Here is a 24,801-nt window from a genome sequence, read left to right as displayed (position 1 = left end):
CTGAACACATCCCTCAATCTGCTCAATCGCCAGACAGATTCGTATCCACATATTCGAGAAGATACCATTGAATCTGTGTAATCAGTATGCACCACAAACGTGCTGACACCTCCCGCACTAACACCAGATATTCCCAGAGCAGGAATCATTTCAAACAGTTTAGAAAGTAGCTGACTGGATTTTAATGTCGAATTCATTTTCTGAATTCTTGACAGGATTCTAAACTGAATGTATGGAGGAAAGCGGTTTTGGGGTGCGCACTGAATTGGGCTGCGCAGATACTGGGCAGTGTCGGAGAATAAGGGGTGCACACTGTTATGGTGTGAGCTTGGATTTGGGAATGCGCACGGATTAAAAGGTGGGGTGAGCACATATTTCATGAAGGAGTAGATTTAGGGGTTGGCGGCAAATATGCACACGGATTTGGGGATATGAAGAGTCAATTACATCTGTAGTCAATTAGGGTGGCGTAATTATATTTTGTGATGTTTGTATATTCCGGGGACTGTTTGTCAACAGTTGCAATCGCATTTCAAATGTCGAAACAGCCATTTTCTGAAATGTTGGACTTGAGTTCTGATTTGGAATTATCTATTTCATACGGGCTGTGTCAGCAAGTTTGGAGTGCGGACTGATTTGGTGATGTGCATAGGTTTTGTGGATTCATGGCGGGCAGTTTTTATTTATCGAAGCAAAGCATCTGCTAAAGTAAATTCCGATAATCCGGAGCGCTGCTCAACTTTACGGACTATTGGTCTAAATATCATTACAGTAACATACTTTAAATTCACATTTAAAGGTGTTGCGCTGTTAGAAATTACTACAAGTTTGAAGGGAATGCGTGAACATTTTCGTTTGGGCCGTCGGGGTGTCCAATTGTAGCGGTGTTCCCCACACAGTGCTGAAATAACGAGACGCCGTCGATGAGCTGCAGTTGAAAAAAGAGATTTATTCAAACTCCGCGGCCTCGCTTTAAAACCTTCCTGTTCCCGCCGTCTCCGGGCAGGAATGCTGTAGGGGGCGCGTAATCACAGTCCCGTCCCGCGAGCGGGCTTCTCCCCTTGCTGGTGAAGCAGGCTTGGCGCCCTTTTTTGGAAATGCCTCATTGCCGGCGCGCGCCACTTTGTGAGCCGGTTCGAGTGACCTCGGAAGTGGGTCACCACAATACTGTAAAATAAAACGTACAGTGAGATTGTAATTACATGTTTACATATACATGGACTGTACTTAAATGGAGGCTGGTTGCGGGATTATCTGAGTATCAGATGACTCTGACAGAAAATGATAAGTTAACAAACTGAATTACCACTAAAATGTGCCGACGCCAGAGCGTTATGCGGCGTAATATACTCTGCATGTTGTAAATTTTATACATCTGTATTTTTCTTTTGTAATAGTTCCTTGTTAAAATTTTGTTCATGACAATTTTTTTGGAAGGGAGGTGTTACGTACCCGTGGCTAACTTGTGACAGTCACATGACCATGATGTAATTGAGGCTCTGCCTGGTCTGCTGAATAGACTTGTGATAGTGGAGTGATGTAACAAGGTAATTTTCCATCCCTAATGGACATTCGCTAGATAAATCAGGGTTCACGCTAACTTCATCTAGGCCGGCTTGAGTTTTGGGAAGGGTGAAAGACACTCGCCTAATGTGAGGAATCAAATAGTCTAATATGCTTATCATTTTTAACCAGAAATCTTTCCTCCCGCTTACCAAAAAGTAAACTCCGTTATTCCTCTTCTATTTCTCCCTCCACTGTTGATTAACTAATACTCCATTTCCTATTCTTTGACAGTTCCCATTTTTCCCTACATCACTAAAGTTCTCTCTGTGTTCGCTGGTGTCAGCACTGTTCCCTCTGGTTGCGCGGGTGCGCGGCTGTGCAGTAACTGAACTGCTGCCGCGATCATAGCATTTGGGGTCGTTCTGCTGGGTTTTGTATAATATCATGTTAATATAATTCTGGAATTATGGGAATAAGTTTTACAATTTTTTATAATATAATGAAATACTCTGAAATTAATTGTGTTAATGAATCTAATCCATAAATATTCTGAATAATAAACGGACCAAAACCTTTAAATTGCAACATTTCAGAACGTCATCGTATTAACAGCGTCAGTGTTTCCAGTTCCAACACTGTTAATATAGTTACAGTAAAGACAGAGTGGTGGAGGGGAAGACGAACAGGAAGGGTTAAATGTGTGTCTACTATCGTAGCCACAGTCCCCAGCAATTCTGCGTCTCTGAGGACCAAGCACCTGAGTGGAGTGAAGTGGTTCAGTGTGCTGGATCTTAAGAGTGGGGATTACCAGGTCCCCATGAGTGAGGCGAGCAGGAGAAACGGCGTTCATATTTCTAAAACCACAAAATGTATGCAGAACTCAGCAGGCCAGACAGCATCTATGGGAGGAGGTAATGACGACGTTTCGGACCGAAACTCTTCATTCACATGTCTTTCAGTTCGAAATAGTGCCACAGGTCATATCCGGACACACGGCTACTCTCCAGCGTGTCATGGGTAATCCGTAGGGGATATAGACTTGCGTGTGATATTGGTCTACCTGGACATTGTGTTCGGCTCCACCTTGGAGGAACATGAAGCGAGCCTGATGAATGTGTTTGGCCCTTGAAAGCTGGAGGATTATAACTTCCCCTGGTCAAGTGTCAATTCTACAACACGTCTGTCAACCGTGTTAGTTACACAGTCTCACGGGATGAAATCGCCACGATCCCTCAAAGATAGAGGCGGTAGCCACATCGCCAAGGTCTCGTAATGTAAGCGCCCTCCGCTCCTTCCCTGGATTCTGTGGGTACAATCGGAGGTTCCTGAAGGACCATTCAAAAATGAGTCACCATTTGAATAAGCTTCTGTGTGGTAATCCTCCCTTGGGAAAGAAAATGAAGAGGACGAAAGAAGAAAGTAGAGGTTATCTTACTCCTTTGGAACCATTTGAAAGAAGATGGGATGCAAGACCTGAAGAGGTGTTTCAGTTGCTGAAGGAGCTGCTGACGGAAGCGCTTGTGTTAGTTGTTCCTCAGACTCCCAATTGCCGTATATATTGCATGCAGACGCCAGCAGAGAGGGCGTATATGCCATTCTACATCCGGATCAAGGCATAGGGTTGAGGGCTATTGCTTTTGCCAGCCGGAGTCTGTCTATCTGAGCGGTATTGCCCCACGAACTAACTGGAGTTTCTGACATTGATTTGGGCTCTAGTGGGTAAGTTAAGTTTCACGTTCGAGGTGAAGTCGGACAACAATCCATTGACATATTCCTGACCTCGGCGAAATTGGATGCAACAGGTGGCATTGTTTGCCTGTGGTTCCGGCCGCGGAGCCGGAGCATTAATGCGGAGGCTTTGTTCGGATATGTGCAAGAAGGGTGATAATGGACAGAGAGTGGGAGAGTGTTCCTGCCCCTGGAGTTAATGCAATGTGCCAGTTCACCATCATGGTGAAATCAGAGGCGAGGCAAGTGCAGGATCGAGCGATGGAACATTTGGGATGTTCTGGTTGCGCCATTTCGCAAGCTTACATGCCCACAAGTTGGACGTCATCAAGACGGACAAATGGTGTCAACATATTGGGTGTTTGGGCGCGAAGCAAGGTTGCCAGCTGACCTTTATTCTGGGACTGTCGCGGAAGATTTTCCACAGCACAGTTATCTGTGTCTGTGTCTGATATAAGGAGGGAATTGCAAAAGTCGCATGAACTAGCGGGTGTCCATGCAACCAGACAAACTCAAGGTAGCATGTGGATGATCAATTTTCAGGCTGCCGTTTTCTCAAATGTTGCTCCAGAAAAATCTGACGTACCTTGGCGGAGTCCGCTGGTTTGGAGCACGTACTGAATTGGAGTTCGTGCAAATTTAGTTTTTGTCATCTAAAATGGGTTGCACACGGTGTTGGGATTCAAATGGATCTTGGGTGTGCATGGATTTAGGGGCGATCTCTCATAAAGATTTGTGCATTGATTTAGGTGTGTGCTCCGATATAGGGGTGCGCACCTATTTAGGTATAACAGATTTAGTGTAGTTGGTGAATATGTAAGCCTCCACGTTTTTGTGGGTGCATATCGAATTGGGGTGATCTGGCGGTGTCGTGAGTAGGGCGTGTTGGTTTTTAATGTCCAGACAGCCATTTAATGCTTAAACTGATTATCCGTCTGGATCAACAAATATGTTTGTGGGATTTTCATCGAATTGGGATCCACATGCAATTTGGGCTGCGCTCGTACTTGAGGATGTGTGCAGATTTGGGTCGCAGATGGATTTGCGTTTATACGCAGATTTGGGTGTGTCGCTGATTGCAAAAGGATTTTGGCGCACATATTGATTTATAATCCTGAGACGGTCGTTTTCTGAATTGTTTGAAATAAATGCCTGTCTGGGATAGTCCATTATGCAACTAGGCTGTCAGTGTGCACACTAATTCTGGGATTGTGCAGATTTGTGCGGTTTCGGCACACATGAGTTTCAGATTGATTTGCGATGCGAACAGATTTCCTGATGACCGTCAACACAGAAGGGCACACTGATTTCGAGATGTTCGTTAGGAGTGTGCAGGCCAATATTCGGGTGTTTACTGATTTCGGGATTCTCAGAAATCTGTAGTGTTTCCGGATTTGTAGTGTGACGTATCTGAACGTAGTTTTATCTACAGTTACTTTCGACGATATTCACAGTGGAGGCAGCTATTATATGAACAGTTTGAAAAGATTCCTGCTCTTGGATACTCTGCTATGCCTGAGGAGGGTGTCTGCGCGTTTGGGGTGCACTTTGATTTGTGGGTGCGCAGTTAAAATGTGCACAGATTTATGAGGCACGTGGATATGGAGGTTCACGTGTATTAATGGATGAACACAAATTCGACTGTTGCGGCATTTCAACACGAATTTTGTTGTGCATGGCGATCTGGCTTGTTGGCGGATAATGAAGGATACCTAATTAATGCACTTGCAAGTTTGTACTGTATTCTTATTGATTGGTTAAAGACGGTTTTGTGAACTGATTGAAATTATTCCGTCTCGAGGATATTCTTATGTGCATGTGGGATTGCCAGTGCGTTTGCTGGCGCACACTGATTTGTTCTGTGTGTGGGACGAATCTCATTTATAGAAACCCGGCTACTAAATACAATTTAAACCTTGATCTTTGTTCTAACTATTATTGAAATATAAGCCAGCTACTTTATGAACTGTTGGAGATTATTCTACCTCCATAATAATCTAATGTGCATGCGGGTGTTTCAGCGAATTTGGCGTTACATCCAGATTTAGTGGCGTACACAGATTTAGGAGAGCTTCTCCGAATACGTGTGCAGTGATTGTAAGGGTGTATGGATTAGGGATTTGGGAGACATACGTATTTGGTGGTGCTTTCTGATTGGGAGGTTGCACAGGGTTAGGGATGTGTCAGCTGGTATGGGTCCGTATCGATATGGATATCCGGGTGCGAGGATTGGGGATGAGAACAGGCTTGTGTGCGTATCGTCGTACATTGGTGCACATAAATTGGTTGGTCCCGTTCGATTTGGGGTTGTGGCGAATTTCAAAACCATTTCATTTACAGTACCTTTAATATTAGTTGCACTTTAAACTATGCACTATGTTCTCACGATTGCTTTCAGGTGAATGCTGGCACTTAAAAACGATTCTTCCTTTGGGAAAATCCAATGTGTATATGTGAGTATCAGCAGGTTTGGTGGTGGACACGATTTTATGCTGCTTCCGGATTTGGGGGTGTCTTTGGATTTCTGGTCCTGAACAAATATAAAGGTGACTCATTGACAGGTACCTTATCAATAAATGCACTTCCAGTTTTCTACTCTGCGCTTACTGTGATTTTTAAGTTGGAGTTTTGTACTTTGCGAGCTATTTGAAATTGTTTCTCCTCTCGGATAATCTAATCTGTAAGTGGGAGATGTTGACGGGTTTGGAGTGCGCACCCATTTGGGTGTGCATACGGATTTGGGAGTGCACGTGGATTTTGGATGTCAGAGGAATTGGGTTAATGCAAATTGGGTTAATTCAAATTGTTTATTTTACAGATACTCCAATAAATAATGCTCTTTAACGTTGAGCCTTGTTCTTGCTATTTTTCAAAGTGGATTAAGCTATCTTCTGAACTGTTTGAAATGTTTCTCGCTCTAAGATTTGTCGCTCAATTGTACATATAGCGGACGACTCGGATTTGGGGGTTTTCAGATATTTTGACATTTGCACGGCGAGTTTGGGTACACAACGATTTGAGTGCGTCGGTGGATTGGGGGGGTGCGTGACGAATCACAAGATTGTTTTACTGAGGGGTGCTTTAATAATAGAACTTGGAATGTTGTTCTAAATTTTTGAACTTGGGCTATTTTGTGAACTATTTGACCTGATTCGTGATTTCGGATATTCCAGCGTGCATGTGGGTTTGTCGTCAGGATTGGGGTGCATATGGATTTAGGGAGAGCTCTTACTAGGTCATGCGCACCGATTTATGGTTGAATATGGACTTGGGAATGTGCGCAGATTTAGGCGTCTGTTTTCTAATATGGAGGTGCACATGTTACACCAAGATTTGTGTGTGTCAAACGGTCTGGAGTTGAAGATGCATTTTAATGTCGAAGCAGTCATTTTCTGTTCGATTTGAAATGATTACAGCTTTGAGATAAACTCTTATGCATGTTGGGGAGTCAGCGTGTATGGAGGGAGCACTGATTTTTGGGATTACGCAGATTTAGGCCGCTGTCGGCAAATATGCCCTCACACACCAGTCTGGGGATGTGAACAGATTTAATGATTCGGAATTATTAGATATGTTAAGGTTGTTTCATTCATAGTTAATTTCAGAATCAATGCACTTGAACTTTCACAATATTCTTGTAATTTTATGCTGGAGGCAGGAATTTTGTGAACTGCTCGAAATGATTCTTGCCCTGTGATACTGTACGGTGCATGTACGGGTGTCGCGGGTTTGCGATGCCCATGGAATTGAAAATTACACAGAGTTAAGGCAAAATAGACAAATATGTAGTGCACACAGTTTTGGCGCTGCGCCTAGATTTGAGCATGCGTCAGATTTAGGGATCTGCTCTGGAATATGGGGTGTACACGGATTAGTAGATGAGCACAGATTCAGGTGTCTCGGCGGATTTAGGATAGCACATGGATTTTTTGTGTACGGGCGCATCTACGGTGTATTTGGGGATGTGACGAATATCACGGTTTTGTTTCTGGTACACTGGTGGATCTACAGATTAGGAGGTATGAAGAATTTAGAGGCTGCTGCCTTGTGGCAGCAATATAGTGCGCTCTCTGTTATAATCCTTGCTCAGGTTAATCCAATCTGGATTGGAATGTGTCAGAGAGTTTGTGGAGAACGAATTTGTGGTTGCATGTGGATTTGGGGGATCACACGAACTGAACTGTCTGTGGATTTTTGTTTGCAACTCATGTGGGGGTTGCTTACGGATTTGTTGCTGAGCACAGACTTGGGGAAGGAACTTCGGTTTCGTGCACAAAGAGTTAGGAACTTGTCCGCCAACGTGTGTAGCATCACAATTTGGAGAAACTCACAGATTTAAGGATAGGTATGCCAAATAAATTTGTACATATTTCGTTTTTTTAAAAATATTTTGGTGCACTTGGATCGTGAATGCGCATAGATTTGTGCGCCTCGGCTGGTTTCGGGGTGCACACGAATTTCGTGGTGTTCGTCTATCCTATGAGTTTACATAGGAATTATGGAAATGTAATCTCAGATCCTTCTGCTCTCCCTCATTCCGCAATTCCCTGACAATTATTGTATAAGTCTACCCAGGAAGGTCCAGCCAAAGTGCAACGGCTGTTGATCCCATCTGGACGGAATGTCACATTAGATTCCAACTTCAAAATGTTCGGTCCGTTTTTCCAGCTGCTGCACTGACGTTGACAGTTTTCAGAAACTACTTCGCTTTCCACTCACGCTCTGAACCCAGGTGTCATCTACAAATCCAGTTTATCATATTACAATTGGCTTATATATCCTTTTCATTAGAATGTTTTTCAATAAGTTCGGGGGCGCATACTGATTTGGGAGTGCCGCTGGATTTGAGGTGCATACTGATTTGATTTACGGGCAGTGTGCTTCGATTTGGTGGTGTACGATTATTTCGTCATTCCGTGAAATGGTTTTGGGATAATCTAGTTTTCCAGTCGGTGTGTCCACGGGTTTCAAGTTGTACATGGACATGAGGGTACACACGGATTTGGAGGTGAGCACGGATCTCAGTGTTCTCACAGATTTGGCGTGTCTGCGGATTTGTAGGAATGGCGAAGCTCAAAGTTGTTCCATTTATAGATAGAACAACAAAAAAGGCATTTGAACTTTCGACACCTGTCCTTGTGTTTTTTGTTTCTTGTTTTGGTCAGTCATTTTGTCACAATTTGTAATGAGACAATCGAACATGCATTTGGCTTTCTCAGCACACACACACAGACACACACACACACACACACACACACACACACACACACACACACACACACACACACACACACACGTGGTTTGGGGCGAGCTCTTACTTGAGGATTTGCATAGATTTTGGGGTACACACGGATTTGGGAGTGCGTACAGATTTAGGTGTACGTTGTCGAATATCTGGATGCACATGGATTTCGGGTTACTCACAGATTTGGGTGTGTCAGAGGTTCTGAAGTTGATAACGAATTTTTGGCTGCGTGCAGAGTTTAAAGTCCAGGCAGCCACATTGTGAACTTCTGAAATGATTTCTGCTCTGGAAATATCCGGTGTGAATATGAGAGGACTCAGCGGGTTTGGGGTGCATACTGAATTGGACATTGCTCATATTTAAATTTACCTTCTCGAATATGTGGATGCAGTACTATCTGGCGATTGAGCAGATTTAGGGGTGTGTTCTCCTGTATGGGACGCACACGGAAATGGCGCTGTGCGTAGATTTGGGCTGTGTTGTCGAATATGGGGGAGCACACGGATTTGGGTTTAACTGTTTAAACTGTTCCTTAATCTGAGATAATCTAATGTGCACATACGGTTATCAGAGGGCTGAGTATACATGGAATTTGGGGCTGCCCTTCTCATTTAGTAACGTGAGTAGATTTGGAGGTGCACACGGATTTGGTGATGTGTCCAGATTCAGCGTTGCATCGTCTAATACAGAGATGTACACTGATTTGACGATGTGTACAGATTAGGGGTGTATAAATCAATACTTAGATGTTTACCGATCTCGGACTTCTCACAGATTTGTAACTTTTGTCGATTTGAAGTTGCGACGTATCTCAAGGTAGTTTCATTTATAGATATTTTTTAAGATAAATGCACTTTGAACTTTCAACAGTAATCTTGATATTTTATGCTGCAAACTGCTATTTTGTGAACCGTTTGAAATAACTCCTGCTCCACATACGGGCCGCTTGGATTTGGGCATGCACACGTATTCTGGGCTGCGTGCCGATTATTAAAGTTGAGGCCCATATCCTTACCCAGTTATGATCCGGCTGGACTTAGTTCTAAAACTGTTGGAGAAATTAGGGAAAGGACAGATGCTGTTTTCTCCCGGTAGGCATTAGTTTTTAGGGCCAAGTGCTTCTGTCAAGTTTTGTCACCCTACAACCTTATCCTTCAATCTCTTTGAATCATGGAGGAAAGCAGGGGTATAAATGTCTCTACAGCAACCTCATCATGATTTTCATGACTCCAGTATTTCTACCATTTTTTCAAAAATGTTTCCTAATTGTACATGCGATTTTAAAATGTTTTATCGCCGACCAGCAGTGAAACATCTGATTGTACTTACATAATTCTCTCTGGGAACCAGTTGACTTCACCAGCATTTCTGATCTGGCTACTGTTTACGATCGCACTTAATAAAAAAAAAGGCAGTCATATTCTGACCAGTTTGAAATGATAACCTCATTATCAAGTGGATGCGTCAGTGGGTTTGGGTGCACAATCAACTGTGAACGGCGCAGACTTAGGGCAGCATCGGCGAATATGGGGGTGCACACTGCGTTGGTGTGCCCAGGGATTTGGAGATGCACACGGATATAGGGCTGTTTTATCAAATATGGGGGTGCGCACTGATTTGGGAAATGCGCAGGTTCAGGGGTGTGGAGGCAAATACGGGTCTGCAAACAGGATTATGGAGTGTACCTGGATACCCGCGCATATTTAAAAGTGTTTACCTGAGTGTTTAGCTGAGTGTTCGGCACGGATTTGGTGATGTGCGCAGAATTAGAAGTGTGTTGTCCAATATCAGGGTGCATTTTGGTGTGCGTGGGAATTTTAAATGCCCAAACGGACATTTTCTGAACTGGTTGAAATCATTCCTGCTCTGGAATAATCTATTTTGTATATGGGATGTCAGCGTCTTTGGGTACGCACTGATTATCTGAGTTGCACAGACTTGGGGATCCGTTTTGGGTGTGTTGGCGGATTAGGATTTGCAGACGAATAAATTTCGGTTTTGATTTTTAATGACTAGGCTGCCATTTTGAGAAGTGGTTGAAGTGATCTTTGTTTTGGCAAAATCTAATGTGCATGTAGGGATGACAGTGGGTTCGTGGTTCACACTGTTTTGGGGACTGAGCAGACAGAGCTGTCTTCACGGATATGGGTTTCACACGGTTTTGGGAATGCACATGAATCCGGGGATGTGGCTGATATAGGGTTCTGCTCTCGAATTTAGGATCCACACGTATTTTACGATGTGCGCATATTTAGCCGTGCCTTGTCGAATATGGGGTTTCACACGTACTTATTGTTGCGACTCTCGGCCGATCTACAGTTCAAATCGTATTTGGGGGTACCTGGGAAATTTAATGTCGAAACAGCCATTTGCTGAACGCTTTGAAATGATTCTTGCTCTGGAAAAAAAAATGTAATATCTGTGCTGGGTCAGCGCGTTTGGAGAGCTCATTGACTTGCAGATTTCGGGATGTGTTTTCAAAGATGTACTTCAAAGATGGGTGTGCACATATATGTGGAATACGAATAGATTTGGCTGTGTTTGGCGGATCAAGGTTTGAACACATGCAGATTATTAATGACGAGGAATTTGCTCTGAGTCAGGGCGTAAATACCCGTGTTTGTGCAGGAACTGAGGATCTGCAGCATTCCCGATGTCTCTTCTATAATGTAAACGGGATTCGTGACAGAATAATAAACAAAACTCTTTGAAATCCGTTGATAAATGTAAAATACCAAACGTGTTCCCCACAACAATATGAAACTACCCGTTATGCTGAAGAGCAAAACGATGGATTTGCGCCGGTTCTCCATCTCCCGGTCCTTGTCATTCTCTCCACTCTTTTGTCCCCGGAGCCTCCTGCGGGTTCGACTTGTTGCCAGAATGCGCCTGGCTGTCAGAATATTGAGCAGCAAAATCAGAAAGAATGAGACAGAAGGGGTTAAAATGCGGTGAAACGTCTCAAATACCACCCATGACGGAGAGTTTCTGTAGCTCGGTGTAAGAACACAATACCAGGGGATACCATCAATTATTATCACAGGCTCGTATACAAAGCCCCAGGGAACACATTCCAAACAGGCCAGCACACTCACTGTCCCGATAACCGCAGCCGCCGTTCTCTCGGTGCAATATTTTGTTTTCAGCTTCTCACAGCAAATAGCCACAAATCGATCTATGGTGAAAGAAGCAGTCAGCCAGACAGAGGCCGCAGTGCTCCCAAAAATCAGCCATCGAGCGAAACTGCACACAGGAGTGATGAACAGGAACGATCGGGGAAAATATATCCAAGTAGTCCACATCAGGAGCGGTTGAGATATAACGACCAGGAGATCGGCCGCTGGCATTCCCACTATGTACCGAGTTACTCATTTGGAGAGACCGCACTTACCACGGGACAAGATTACGATCGCCACCAGGTTCGCTGGAAGAGAGACAGGGAAATAGCAAGTTAGGAAATTACAGAGCAGAACCCAATGCAGCAGTTTTCGGGCATCATGTAATATTCCCTTTTCATTGCTGCATTCATCGGTAGAAGGGTGAAGACAGGGTCAAGAGATGGCTGAGTTTACATATTAAAATAAAGTCAAATTATTTGAATTCCGATTCCTTTCTGATGACAAAAATATGAAGAGGCAGCGGACAGATGAAACTAGGTACCTCAGTGTCAGTACTGTTTGGAACATTTTCTATCGGCTTCATCCGCGTCTGATATGAATGAAATGGGTCCATCCGGACGCTGATGGCGGGATCATCAATATCCCTGTGACTCCCTGTCAGCGACAGAACAGCCGAAGGGCACAACAGGAACAGGAAAACCCGGAACCACTCATCCAGACAAAAATAGAATATGTGGGAAAATATTTAAAGTGTATTTTCTTTGAACTGTTTTCAGAGAGGCCCCATGACACGACTTTCCCTTACTCTTTCTATACAAGCTGACTGAGGCTTTGTGTTTCCAGAATTTCCCGTGTTTGTTTCCAATGCCAGCTTTTGCCACCTCGCTGACATTATAACACAACTTTGATTGAGGCAGCAGTCAGAGCTTAGCCGAATATAGCCTCTCAGATAGAAATGCAGCCTCCGACAGAATCCAGACGGGAAGAATAATTCAACGTCCAGTAGTAGGCATGGTGACACAGTCAGATGTCTGTACCGGTGTCAGATGTGAATATAATGTAATACATTTTAGTGTATTTATAGTTATGTGGGAAATATAAAAAAAAAATCACAGTATTGGTAGCTATGAATTGATCATTATTAATTATTAATAATTAATTGATTAACTATTAATTAATAATTAACTATTAATTGATCAACTATTAATTAATAATTAAATATTAATTGATCAACAACGACGTCATTGTGTTTCCAGCAACTGCTTTACTTTCTGTCACACCCGAAAACATTTATTAAAAATCCTCACGTTTCGTGATTCAACAGGGAGCTCATCACATTTTCTGAATCGTACCCAGTAATCGATTGTTTGATCATTACTCGTTACTCACACAGCCGCTCATATACCAATGCAGACTATCAATTAGCATCATCTCCCCGACCCTATGAACATAATATCTGCAAATGCAGTGTAGCTGCTTCGAGACCAATAGCACAGAGACCAGAGCGTCACATTATTGAACACAAACCGCTGGAAGATATCTGCCTGTCCCATTGAGGTCCTCCGATGTTGGCGGATTCGCTGAATTCTTACAGTGGTTTATTTTTAGATCCAGATAGCAGAATCCACAGTTGCTGTCTTTGATTCCATTCCTAGAATGTCGAATACTAGGACTCGACATGCGGCTGTGGAAACCAGCGACAGAAACAATCATTACATTGGCATTAACTTCAATTCCCACCAACGGCATCCGATACCGCAGCTTACCGAGAATTCCAAAAGCTGAAATAAAAGGATAGTAAACTTCTCCTATCCGCAAAAGGACTGGATAACCCATTTCCGTGATAAACTGCCGATTCTGTTGCTTCTGAATTCACAGCTCCTTCAGAAACTCTGAGCTAATTTATTCAAAACGGCCTTGATTTATAGAAATGATCAGTCTCCAGAGACACTGTTATGCCGCTGACTGACTACAGACACTGGAACAATCATGGTAATTCAGCACCATTCATTGTCTCTGATGAAAATATTGGGCCGATAGGAGACTACTACTAAATTCCTAGGCATTACCTCAGCGGTTGCTCACCTAGTGGGAAGAATGTCGGAGATCCATTGACAAACACCCGAAGCAGCCGCATTTACAAATATCTTTTTTTTGTCCGCCAAATATCAATTTGCAAAAAGAGTTAAATGGCACGTCCGATGCATAGCATTTCTCAATGTAGTTTTCCATATTCAGCACTATGCTGGCGACACACACTCACGGGGTGACAGTGCTCAGATGACCACGATGCTGATGTACAAATCATGAGTTAATTTGCAGATGCTCGAAATTCAAGGTACCACACACAAAGTGCCGGTGCAGAGCAGCCGCTCCTCTCCGACATACAAGGTGTTTTACAGAGCACAGAGACACCGACTGCTCACTAGTTCCACAGTTTCAGAGAGCAGAGAAATTCAGAATCAGTCCCACACTAAACCTAAGTCCCAGACGCAGATTACCAATACAACGGTTACACCGAACGGCAGATGGTCAATATTTCCTTTGTATTCTGCACCACTGTCCTACAGGTAGAGACACAGACCCAATCCCAAATTCCTACCCACGGGGCTGATAGTGTCATTGTAAGTTCAGCAGTGGACATTCAGGTGGAAAATTGGGAACTGATGAATGTGGCATTGGAAGAACTTAAGGAAGGATTGGATAAGCACATGGGGTTCTGGGTAATATACGTGTGTGTTAAATAGTCAGCAGGACAATGTCAGATAGAGGAAATAAATGGACCACTTCCAAACCTTTAGGTAACTCTGTGATTGTGGTAGAGACCCCAACTGCTCACAGTCTACAGTGGAGATCTGGAAATGAGGACCGATGTTATTATATCCACGTCAGCTGTTGTACAGAGCTGAATAGCAGGGTTAGTAGTGGGAAGGGCGCAGCGAGGGCGTGGGGGTGTAGACAGAAGGAGTGAAGGTGTAGCAGACGGACAAAATATGGGGTTATTTGAGGTCATTCACGCCCAGAGGGACAGAGTAGAAAATCAGTACTTACATGGGGCCAGATTGACCGGTTCGGAGGGATCTGACGGCCCTTGTCAACAAATCACTAAGAATTAACATTCAGGTACAGTAAATAATAAGGGGGCCTTACAGTTTATTTATGTTGTGATACAGGAGAATTGGAGAACAGTTATAGAGATGTCTTACTGGGAGTTGCCCGGCGTGGTGTGGTGAGAATGCACCCTGAATATTAAAACCAGGTCTTGTCACCCTTCCTTGTGAAACTTATCCCTGTTGAAGGGGGGGGGGGAGTGAAACTATCCCTCACACTGACTGTATAGTTCCGAGTATGGAACACTTGTTGAGTGCGGGGAGAGTGAGTCTGCATTCCTTGGAATTCTGAGGAGAATTGCTGAGATTTTTCAGATCAGTCAGACCAACTGCAGGGAGGACGTTTCTCCTGAATGAAGATTATATTGCCATGTGTAACAATCCCAGAATGAAGGAACGGATATTCAGGAAGGAGTGGAAAACCAATGTCCTTATTCAGTGATTCTCATTTCAGTTAAAACATACAACAGTGCAGGCCAGGAGGAAGCCAGTTGGTCTGTGGTGTTGGGCTGTCGTAAGTAAGCCAGTGATGCTCATTAAATTAATCCCTCTGCCTGAATGCACATTGAGTATTGCGTTCCCTAAGAAAGTCATCCCTGAAACAGAGAGAGCGACGGGACTATTTCTTACACTGAGTTGACAGCTTCAGGAAATGACAGGCTGTCTTTGTGAGGGGAGAGTGATTGAGCTGGGTCTGGAATTGTGAGGATCATTGATGGATTCCTTCAGTTAATTCCGACCGATTGCTGGGAGGATGGTTCGCTTGAATGAAAATTCTTTTACAGTGGGTTTCAGACGCAGAATGAAGGGTATACAATTCACAATGGAGTGGAAAATAAATTTCCCTCATCAATGATTATTTCTCCAGTTAGACATTGCGGTCCAGGAAGAGACACTTAGTCTGTGGTGGTGGGCTGATATGATTAAGTCGGTGATGCATAATTAAGTAAATCTCCCTGCCCGCGGTTTGTCTATACAAACACCCAGACACCCGTAAACCTCTGTTTTGTTTTATTTTAAACATTTCCCCCATAAATCTCCTTCGAACATTTTCCTCTCTCATCTCAACTGCATGTCCTCTCTTGATACTGTGAGAAATGTTACATTTGCTTACTGTATTTATGACACTTATAAGACTCTCTATCTCCCCTTTGTGCCCCGCATTCTGGAAAGAATAACACAAGTTCGTGAAAATCCTCCTTTTAAATCTCTTCCCTATAAACCTCTTCGAAACTCTTTCCGAAGCCTTGGTCTCTATTTTATAACGGGGCAACCGAAGCAAATTTTAAACTCCAGACGGAACCTAACCAGAGATTGATAAAGCGTCAACATCACTTCCTTTCATGACAATAAGGATCCTGTCAGTTATTGCCTTGGCTTCTGCCATTCCGGAAAGAGCAATTCAATTTCGTGCAATTTCTGCATCTTGAGGCCTTGTAAATATCCTCCCAAAGTCCCCTTTATAGTCTCCTGTATTCCCTTTCCAAATCCTTGCCATCCACCCTATAATGGAGCGACTGAAGCTGAATGCAATATTCCACATGCCACCTGACCAGAGTTCTATAGAAAACGGGTGTTCTCTGGACAAGGACGAAGCGACGGGAATGTGCTGGTTCTGCAATTTCCCGACAAGCAGCAGGTGGGGGAGTGCTGTAGGACGTTTGCTGTGCATGTGGACAGGTGTATAGAGTGATCAGCCGAAGTGAACCGCCACAGCACCTCCTCCCTCAAACACAATGAACTTGCCCGTCAGGAAGCTGAGCATGAAATTCACATTCCGGGTAAACAGGACTAGCCACAAATGGACGAGCGAGAACGAAGGGGTCAATGAGGAAAATACCAGATTAATTAATTGCTTAAGGGTTTAAATTATAATAAACATGAGTGAAAGTTACGATCATGGGGCGATAGTTTGACTAAACGGCGGGTAAATATGTTTTTGTCCAAACTGGCGATGACCCGAGGAAGTGTATCCTGTTCCCATTGGAGTATCTGGAGAGACGGGGCAATGGGTCGGCCATACTTTCAGAGCAGAGCGGAGTCAAGCAGAGAGTGCTGAATTGCAAGTCGAGTTTCCCGTAACTGACGCCAAAGACTTTAAAGACAAGCTGATCTCGTTTCTGCGGAGTGAGGCGAAGAAGCTGTCTGATATGAACGATCTAATGATTCATTCAGCAGTTGATTTAAATTATGAACTCGGTTTGACTTTACATCTCTGGCTGATGAATGCAGAGGGATTTCTTCGCAGAGCCAGTTTTGTAGGCTTGGAATGTTCGGTGGCATCAAGCCCACATCCGACGGGGATGAAGAATATGAGGCTTGGGCTGAGCAGACTTCTCAGTTACTGGATGAATAATATGAGAAAACTGAGACTGGTAGAGAGATTAAATGGTCCGTCTGCTGATATAGCGAGTTTACCAAAGGCATAAAATGTATTGCCTCGTCAGCGAGTTACCTGCAAGCTCAGGAAGATGCTATTGACACTGCAGAAAGCGCAGCCGATAGGAGGATGAAGTTTAGCCACTAAATTGCTTGCCGACATTTTCAGATTGGTGAAGCTGCTGCTCTGTTTGATCTACAAAAGGATGCATTCAACTATTTGAGAGATATTGAGGAAGAGCAAATTGTGAAGAGCGGGTTGTCACATGACGGGATTGCTCTACTTAATCGAATGTCCCGAAAGATGAGGCCTCCTCCATCATTATAATGAATTACTCAGAGAAGTTAGAGAGCAGGAAAACAAGATGGAGGAGTAGGAGGCCTCCATCGTCTGGGCAAAGTTCCTGGTTGTGGGCTCTGTTGTTAAAGCGCCCTTAACGTCACACAAATGCGGGTTATGCAGGTCGTCGTGAAATATCTGACGACCGACGTAATTATGAAGATATCGTTTGCAGCCGCCACCAAACACCAAGGGCCAATAGGATGTCCGACCCACTGGTGCGATGTACCGAGGCGAGGGCTGCTACTGAGCAGCGTCCTTAGAACAGTACAGTGACCAGTGTTTTCTGTTGCAATTGAGGGGAGTATAGACATTTTAACTGGTAGAGCGAAAGACATGAAAGTCTTCGGAAAGTTAATCAGCGGTTAATCAAATAACAAAGCAAATAGGTAAAACTACAGAGGGACACAGTGAAGGAACGGGATGACGTTTTCTAGTGGATACGTTACTATCAGTGTATCAAGGCTCAGACTAAAGTTAAAAAAAATATTCCCAAAGGGTTAGTGGGACCAAGCTCTGATGTATCTAGACGAAGTGAAGGAGTTTATGTTAGAGCCATAACTGACCACTGGTTCTGAAGTTGCTTTGCTTTGTAGATCCATTTTCATCCGATGTTTGACGCACTTGCCATTGGCGCCAGTGTGTGCCCTTGATATTCCGCGGCTTAGTACTGATAGTTACCCCTCCGATGGTTAGTTTTCGTCGAAGCTGGAGTTTATGGAAACATATGTTGGAGTAACTGAGACTATTGACACAACAACGTTGTTGAGCCCGGATTGGATTGAAAAGGATGGGATTTTTATTCTTGTGAGAAGGCGCCAAGGAGAATGAGAAGCGAGAAATACAGAGAACTTTTTGAACACCTTGTCCATTCACCCCGTGTTCAGAGCGGCTTTTGAGAAGGTGCAAGTTCCTGTTAAATATGATGATGAGCGGAAAAGAGGAACTGTGAGTTCTGTCATGTATACGATCTGGGAACAGCTAGAGCAACAGGAAACCCTACATTTGCTGAAATTTTCGAAAAGTGGAAACAAGGATTGACTGATAACATGTTGGAACGCGAAGACGCCTTTTCCAATGGAAAATCGGAATTTGAATTCGCCACACTGTTAGAGCAATCGAGGGAACCCTTTTCCGAGAGAGGTTTCGCCGACTGGTTCCAGCAGGGGATCAAGATATTTATCAGCTACTGAAGTCACCGAAGGAAGCTAAGTTTAGTCATGGAGCAGGAGCGCTTATGCCGCCCTGAGACACGACTGATGGACACGGGGAGACACGGTCCAGTAGTCAGCCGGGAGACACGAGTGTCAGACACGGGGAGACATGGTCCAGTAGTTTACCGGGACACATTAGTGATAGACACGGGGAGACACCATCCAGTAGTCAGCCGGGAGACACGAGTGTCAGACACGGGGAGACATGGTCCAGTAGTTTACCGGGACATATTAGTGATAGACACGGGGAGACACCATCCAGTAGTCAGCCAGGAGATATGGGTGATAGACATGGAAAACACGGTCCAGTAGTCTGTAAGGGTCACAAGCGCTGATTTAATGCGCAAACCATTCGTTTTCCTGAATCCCCGAGAGTAGAGACCCAGAACCGTCACATGCTTCTCGCATGACAAAGCTTTCAACCCTGGAGTGATTTTCATAAACCACCTTTGAACCGTCTCCGGTAACAGCACACCCTGTCTAGGACTAGGTGCTCCAAACTGCTCACAGTACTCAATGGGCATTTCATCCGAAATCTACATCGCTGCATCCATATTCCATTCCTCTCGAAATGATCGCGAACATCGCATCGGCCTTCCTCACCACTTTGGCAAACTGCATATTAACATTTTGGGAATACTGTGCGAGGAACTGGAGTCCATTTACACCTTAGATTTTCCAATTTCCTCTGCGTTGAGAAAAGAGCCTTCTATTTTATTTCTTCTGCTTAAGTGCAGGACCATATGTTTCCTGACAGTATGGACTATCTGCAACTTCTTTGCCCATTCTCTTAATCTGTCTCCGTCCTTTTGTAGCCTTTCTGCTTCCTACAGCTATCCTGCACCTCCACCTATGTTCATCCTGACCGCAAACCTGTCCGTATGATCATCAATTCCAACATCCAATTCATTAACATATAAAATAAAAATATTCATCCATCCATCAGGTCTACTGTATCCTGCATTTCTGCCTGATATTGTGCTACCTCAATTGCAAAACTCTTTACATATCATCTCGTACGCCTATATTGTCTAACGTTTGTTTTTATAACTTTCGAAATCATGTTTACTATCAGAATTAAATGTTTGAGCTTTACTTGAATAATTTAAAATCGTGCATGTTCGATCCTCTGTCAAGGTGTAATTCATCTGAGAAAAGAGTAAGAAATTACTTAAGAAATAAATCAGGAGGGATAAAAGAAGACATGAGGTTGCTTTTCCAGTCAGGGTGAAGGATAATCCTAAGGTATGTTAAGAGCAAAAGGATATTTAGAGATAAAATTGGTCCATTTGAAGATCAGAGTGGTCGGCTATAAAATAAATGGGAGAGATATTAAATGTTTTTTTTGCATCTGTATTTATTAAAGAAGCTGGAATGGAGTTTATGGAACCAAGGCAAACAAGTAGGGAGTTCATGGAATTCATATAGATTAAATAGGAGGAGGTGCTTGCTGTCTTGAGGTAAATCAGAGTAGATAAATCCCCAGGACTTGACAGGACATTCCCTTGGACGTTGAAGGAGACTAGTTTCCTGGCAGGGGCCCTGGCAGAAATATTTAAAATGTCGATATCCACGGGTCAGCTGCCGGAGGATTGGAGGATAGCTCATCTAGTTCCGTGTTTAAAAAGGCTCAAAAAGGAAGCCGGGAAATTATAGGCCGGTAGTAGGTCAATTATTGGAAGGAATTTTAAGAGATAGGATCTACAAATATTTGGATAGACAGGGACTTATTAGAAAAAGTCAGCATGGCTTTGTGCGTGGTTCGTCATGTTTAACCAATCTATTAGGGTTTTCCGAGGAGGTTACAAGGAAAATGGATGAAGGGATGGCAGTGGATGTTGTATACATGGACTTCAGTAAGGCATTGACAAGGTCAAGCACAGGAGCTTAGTTAGAAAGATTCAGTCACTAGGTATTCATGGAGAGGTACTGAATTGGATTAGACATTGGCTGAATGGAAGAAGCCAGAGAGTGGTAGTGGAGGATTGCTACTCTGAGTGGAGGCCTGTGACTATGGTGTGCCACAGTGATCAGTGCTGGGTCCATTGTTATTTGTCATCTATATCAATGATCAGGATGGTAATGTGGCAAATTGGATCAGCAAATTTGCAGATGATATAAAGATTGGAAGTGTTGTGGACAGTTAGGGAGGTTTTCAAAGCTTGCAGAAGGATTTGGACCAGTTGAATGAATGGGCTGAAAAATGGCAGATGTAGTTTAATGCGGACAAGTGTGAGGTATTGCACTTCGGAACGTCAAACTAAGGCAGAACATACAAGGTAAATGGTAGGACACTGAGGAGTGCAGTAGAACAGAAGGATCTGAGAGTACAGCTACATAATTCCCTGAAAGTGTCTTTCAGGTAGGTAGGGTTGTAAAGAAATATTTTGGTACTTTGGCCTTTATAAATCAAAGTATTGAGTATAAGAGTTGGAATGTAATGGTGAGGTTGTACAAGACATTGGTGAGACCGAATCTGTAGTATTGGGTGCAGTTTTGGTCACCTAATTACAGGAAGAATATTAATAAGGTTGAAAGAGTGCTGAGAGGTTTACAAGGATGTTGCCGGGTATATGGATGAGAGGGGATTAGAGGGATGTGACCCATGTGCATGTCAGTGGGACTAGGCAGAAAACTGGTTCGGCACGGCCAAGAAGGACCAAAAGGCCTTTTTCTGTGCTGTAATGTTCTATGGTTCTATCTGGTTGTCTCTGAGACAGGTTTTATTTAAACAAACTCCAATGTGCTTCGTAGTCGCCCTGGATTATTACGTAAAATAACAAAACTGAGGTACAGAGAAAGGTTTATTCCCTGGAGCATAGGAGAATGAGGCGTGATTTGATAGAGGTGTATACAATTATCATGGGTATAGATAGAGTGAATGCATGCAGGCTTTTTTTTCCACTGAGGCTAGGGGAGAGAAAAATAAAACAGAGGTCATGGTTTAAGGGTGAAGGGGGAAAAGTTTAAAGGGGGGCTTCTTCATCTGGAAAGTGGCGGGAGTGTGGAATGAGCTACCAGATGAAGTAGTGAATGCGGGCTTACTTTTGACATTTAAGAAAAACGCTGAAAATATGGATGAGAGGGGATTAGAGGGATGTGACCCATGTGCATGTCAGTGGGACTAGGCAGAAAAATGGTTCGGCACGGCCAAGAAGGACCAAAAGGCCTCTTTCTGTGCTGTATTGTTCTATGGTTCTATCTGGCTGTCTCTGAGACAGGTTATATCTAAACAAACTCCAATGGGCTTCGTAGTCGCCCTGGATTATTACGTAAAATAACAAATAATATTGATATTATCATTATTCTTTCACTTGACTTCACACAGTTTGTTATGTTACACATATCGAGTGTTTTGGCCGTCCTGTCAGTGCGGTCCTTCACGGATTTTATTGTTTCTTTGGTGCCCGCGGGAAAGAGAATCCCATTGTGCATAGTGATATCTGTATATAGATAAGCTATGATGCGAAATTTACTTTCTGCTCTGAATTTTGAACCAATTGGGCCGAAGGCTATTTTCCGTGCTGTGCGATTTAAAACATCTCCATTGCAAAACAAGGAAGGGTGGCCTGTTAAACAACAAAAAGTGAATATAATCCGGTCCGGAAAGATTAATCTGATTTTCCCAAATCCAGAAAGGTGTTAAACGCACGTTACTGAGCTCCACGGCAGATATACGCTTAAGAACGACGATGCAAAATGCCGTTTCAATATAGAGTCCAACAATATGTCTGAATGGCCCCGTTGTCAATCTGTCCAAACAACAGCCACGGCTGAGATGGTTACTCAGACACTCTTCAACAAGACCTCTTTCTCATAAAACTCCACAGCCTGAATCCCATGTAATGTGACCCGTAGTTCTGCTCTCGGTTGTGAGTAAAACAAAATCTTAATCTTAGTTGCTTTTTTCTCATACTTCCAAACAGACCATGCCTTGATCGCTGCAGTAAAATTACAGTGATTGCATTTTAAAAACATCACGTGAAAAACAGTGTATTTGTCAGGAGTGGTGTTCGAACCCACGCCTCCATTTGGAGACCAGAATACTCGCGTAAACTAGAACGCGTTTGTCCCGCCTTAAGTCTGGCGCCTTAGCACTCAGCCACCCTGACCGCCCTGCATTACTGTCTCCGCATGCGAGATAAATAGCTGTACTTCGGAATAGTGGGAATGACTGTTTTGATGAGAGGGTATACATACAAACATACACTATATCTTGGGATTTTAAATGAATATGGACGTGATGCATTTTCTCAGTTTGCCGAACATGTGCGAAATTAGAGCGTACAACATCATAGCACTGGAATTGTGCTGCACGCCGTTCAGGCCATCCTCCAGAGAAAGGATGACGAGGTTTCGGAGAGTGTGCATAAAAGCATCTCCAAGATGCGACCTGATTTAGACGGTTTGTCTAAATTTTAACGAAAATTTGTACAAGCTTTTAGTTTTTCTCTGGAGCATCGGAGGTGAGGGGGAATGTGATAGAGGGTTCTTAGATTTTGAGGCATAGATAATGGTATAGCATGCAGAAGTTATCTCCATTGCAGGGTTTACATGTTCTAAAACGATCCACTCTTAGGGCATACAATTCAACTAAGAGGGAATCGTTTTAAAGAAGATGTGCCAACACCCTGTCACTCAGTGTTGGCAAGACCAAGGACTGATTGTTGTCTTCAGCAGAGGGAAAACCAGAGGTCCTTGTGACAATTCTCCTTGGAGCATCAAAGGCGGGGCGCGTCAGTAACTTTAAATTGCTGATATAACTCTTTACTTTCTTAGGAGACTGCGGTGATTCAGCATGACATCAAAAACCTAGAGGAACTTATATAGATGTGTCGTAGAGAGTATATTATCTGTCTGCATCAAGACGTGATACGGAAATACCATACCTTTGAAGGAAAATCTTAAAACAAAGTTAGTGAATTTGTCCCAGTATATCACGGGAAAAGCACTCCCAAACATTAAACACATCCACATAAAACCTTGTCATAGGAAAACAGCATCCACCGTCTGAGGTCTGAGGTCTGAGGTCGTCTGAGCATGCTCTTTGTGCGCTGCTGCCATCGGGTGGATGGGACAAGAGCCTCAGGACTCGCATCACCACCAGTGACTACCAATCAGCAATCAGACCTTTGATCAACAGGTGATAATGTACGCTCACGTGCCCATCTATTGAATATTCCGACAAACAAACATTTCACTTTAAAAACTATTTTATATTGAATAGCTGAGCATGCCAGGAGAAACACAGCAGACCAGGCAGCATCTGTGGAAAAGCGTAAAGTGTCGACGTTTCGGGCCAAGATCCTTCACCGTGAAATTGTTTCTGAATAAATCACTTACCAGAATTCGCTATACGGTGATCTGTTCTAATGCGAAGAACAGTCTCAAAAACAAAAAAAAAAATATCCTCCAACCGTTTTGCTAATCCACTTCAACAACCCAGGTTGTGTTTGCAGAAATAACATTATCTCGATTCAATACTTAAAGACAAATTTTGTCAGGAGTGGGATTCGATCGCAAGACCCCAGATGGAGACCAGATCCCTACCGTTTGTCGGAAGAGCTTTCATTCCTTGAGTCTGGTGCCTTAGAACACTCGGCCACCTCTGACAATTTTTGAGTTGTGTTTGAGAAGGGAATGAATGCCTGATTTGTAAGCAAAGTTATATACACATGTACACGCATATCGTCCTGCCAATCGGAAATGAAAGCAAGAGTGTTACAGTTTTCTCAGGTTAGGGATCTTCTGTGGAAAATGAAGCTGTTAAAAATTTACAAATCGAAGACGCGTGAGACGCGTTTCGGCAAGAATTTGGGAAGGACGTTTGTTTGGATGGATAATAATGCCTGGAAGACTAATTGTTTTCACATTTAGGGAAGCGGAGAAATAATCGTTTATATACAGGACTGAATCTGAAAACATTGGGTTTGAGGTTCAATTATACCGGCATCTCTGCTTTACAGTTAGATATTGGTAAGTAGACTATAAGGTCCAATAATATGATTGTGGATGAAACCGAAGATTTGACAATTCTCACAAGAACATAAGAGAAGTTGCAGAAAGGTCTGCATCATCATTCCAACCTGAATGAGTTATTACAGTCAGAATGCTCAGGGTTGGGTGACTTCCGGGTTGAGCATGGCGGGAGTAGGTGCGT

The sequence above is a fragment of the Hypanus sabinus genome, unplaced genomic scaffold, assembly GCF_030144855.1.
Source record: "Hypanus sabinus isolate sHypSab1 unplaced genomic scaffold, sHypSab1.hap1 scaffold_205, whole genome shotgun sequence".
NCBI classification, from domain to species: Eukaryota; Metazoa; Chordata; class Chondrichthyes; order Myliobatiformes; family Dasyatidae; genus Hypanus; species Hypanus sabinus.
The sequence above is the reverse complement of the archived record's forward strand: the minus strand, read 5'-3'. Positions refer to the sequence as shown.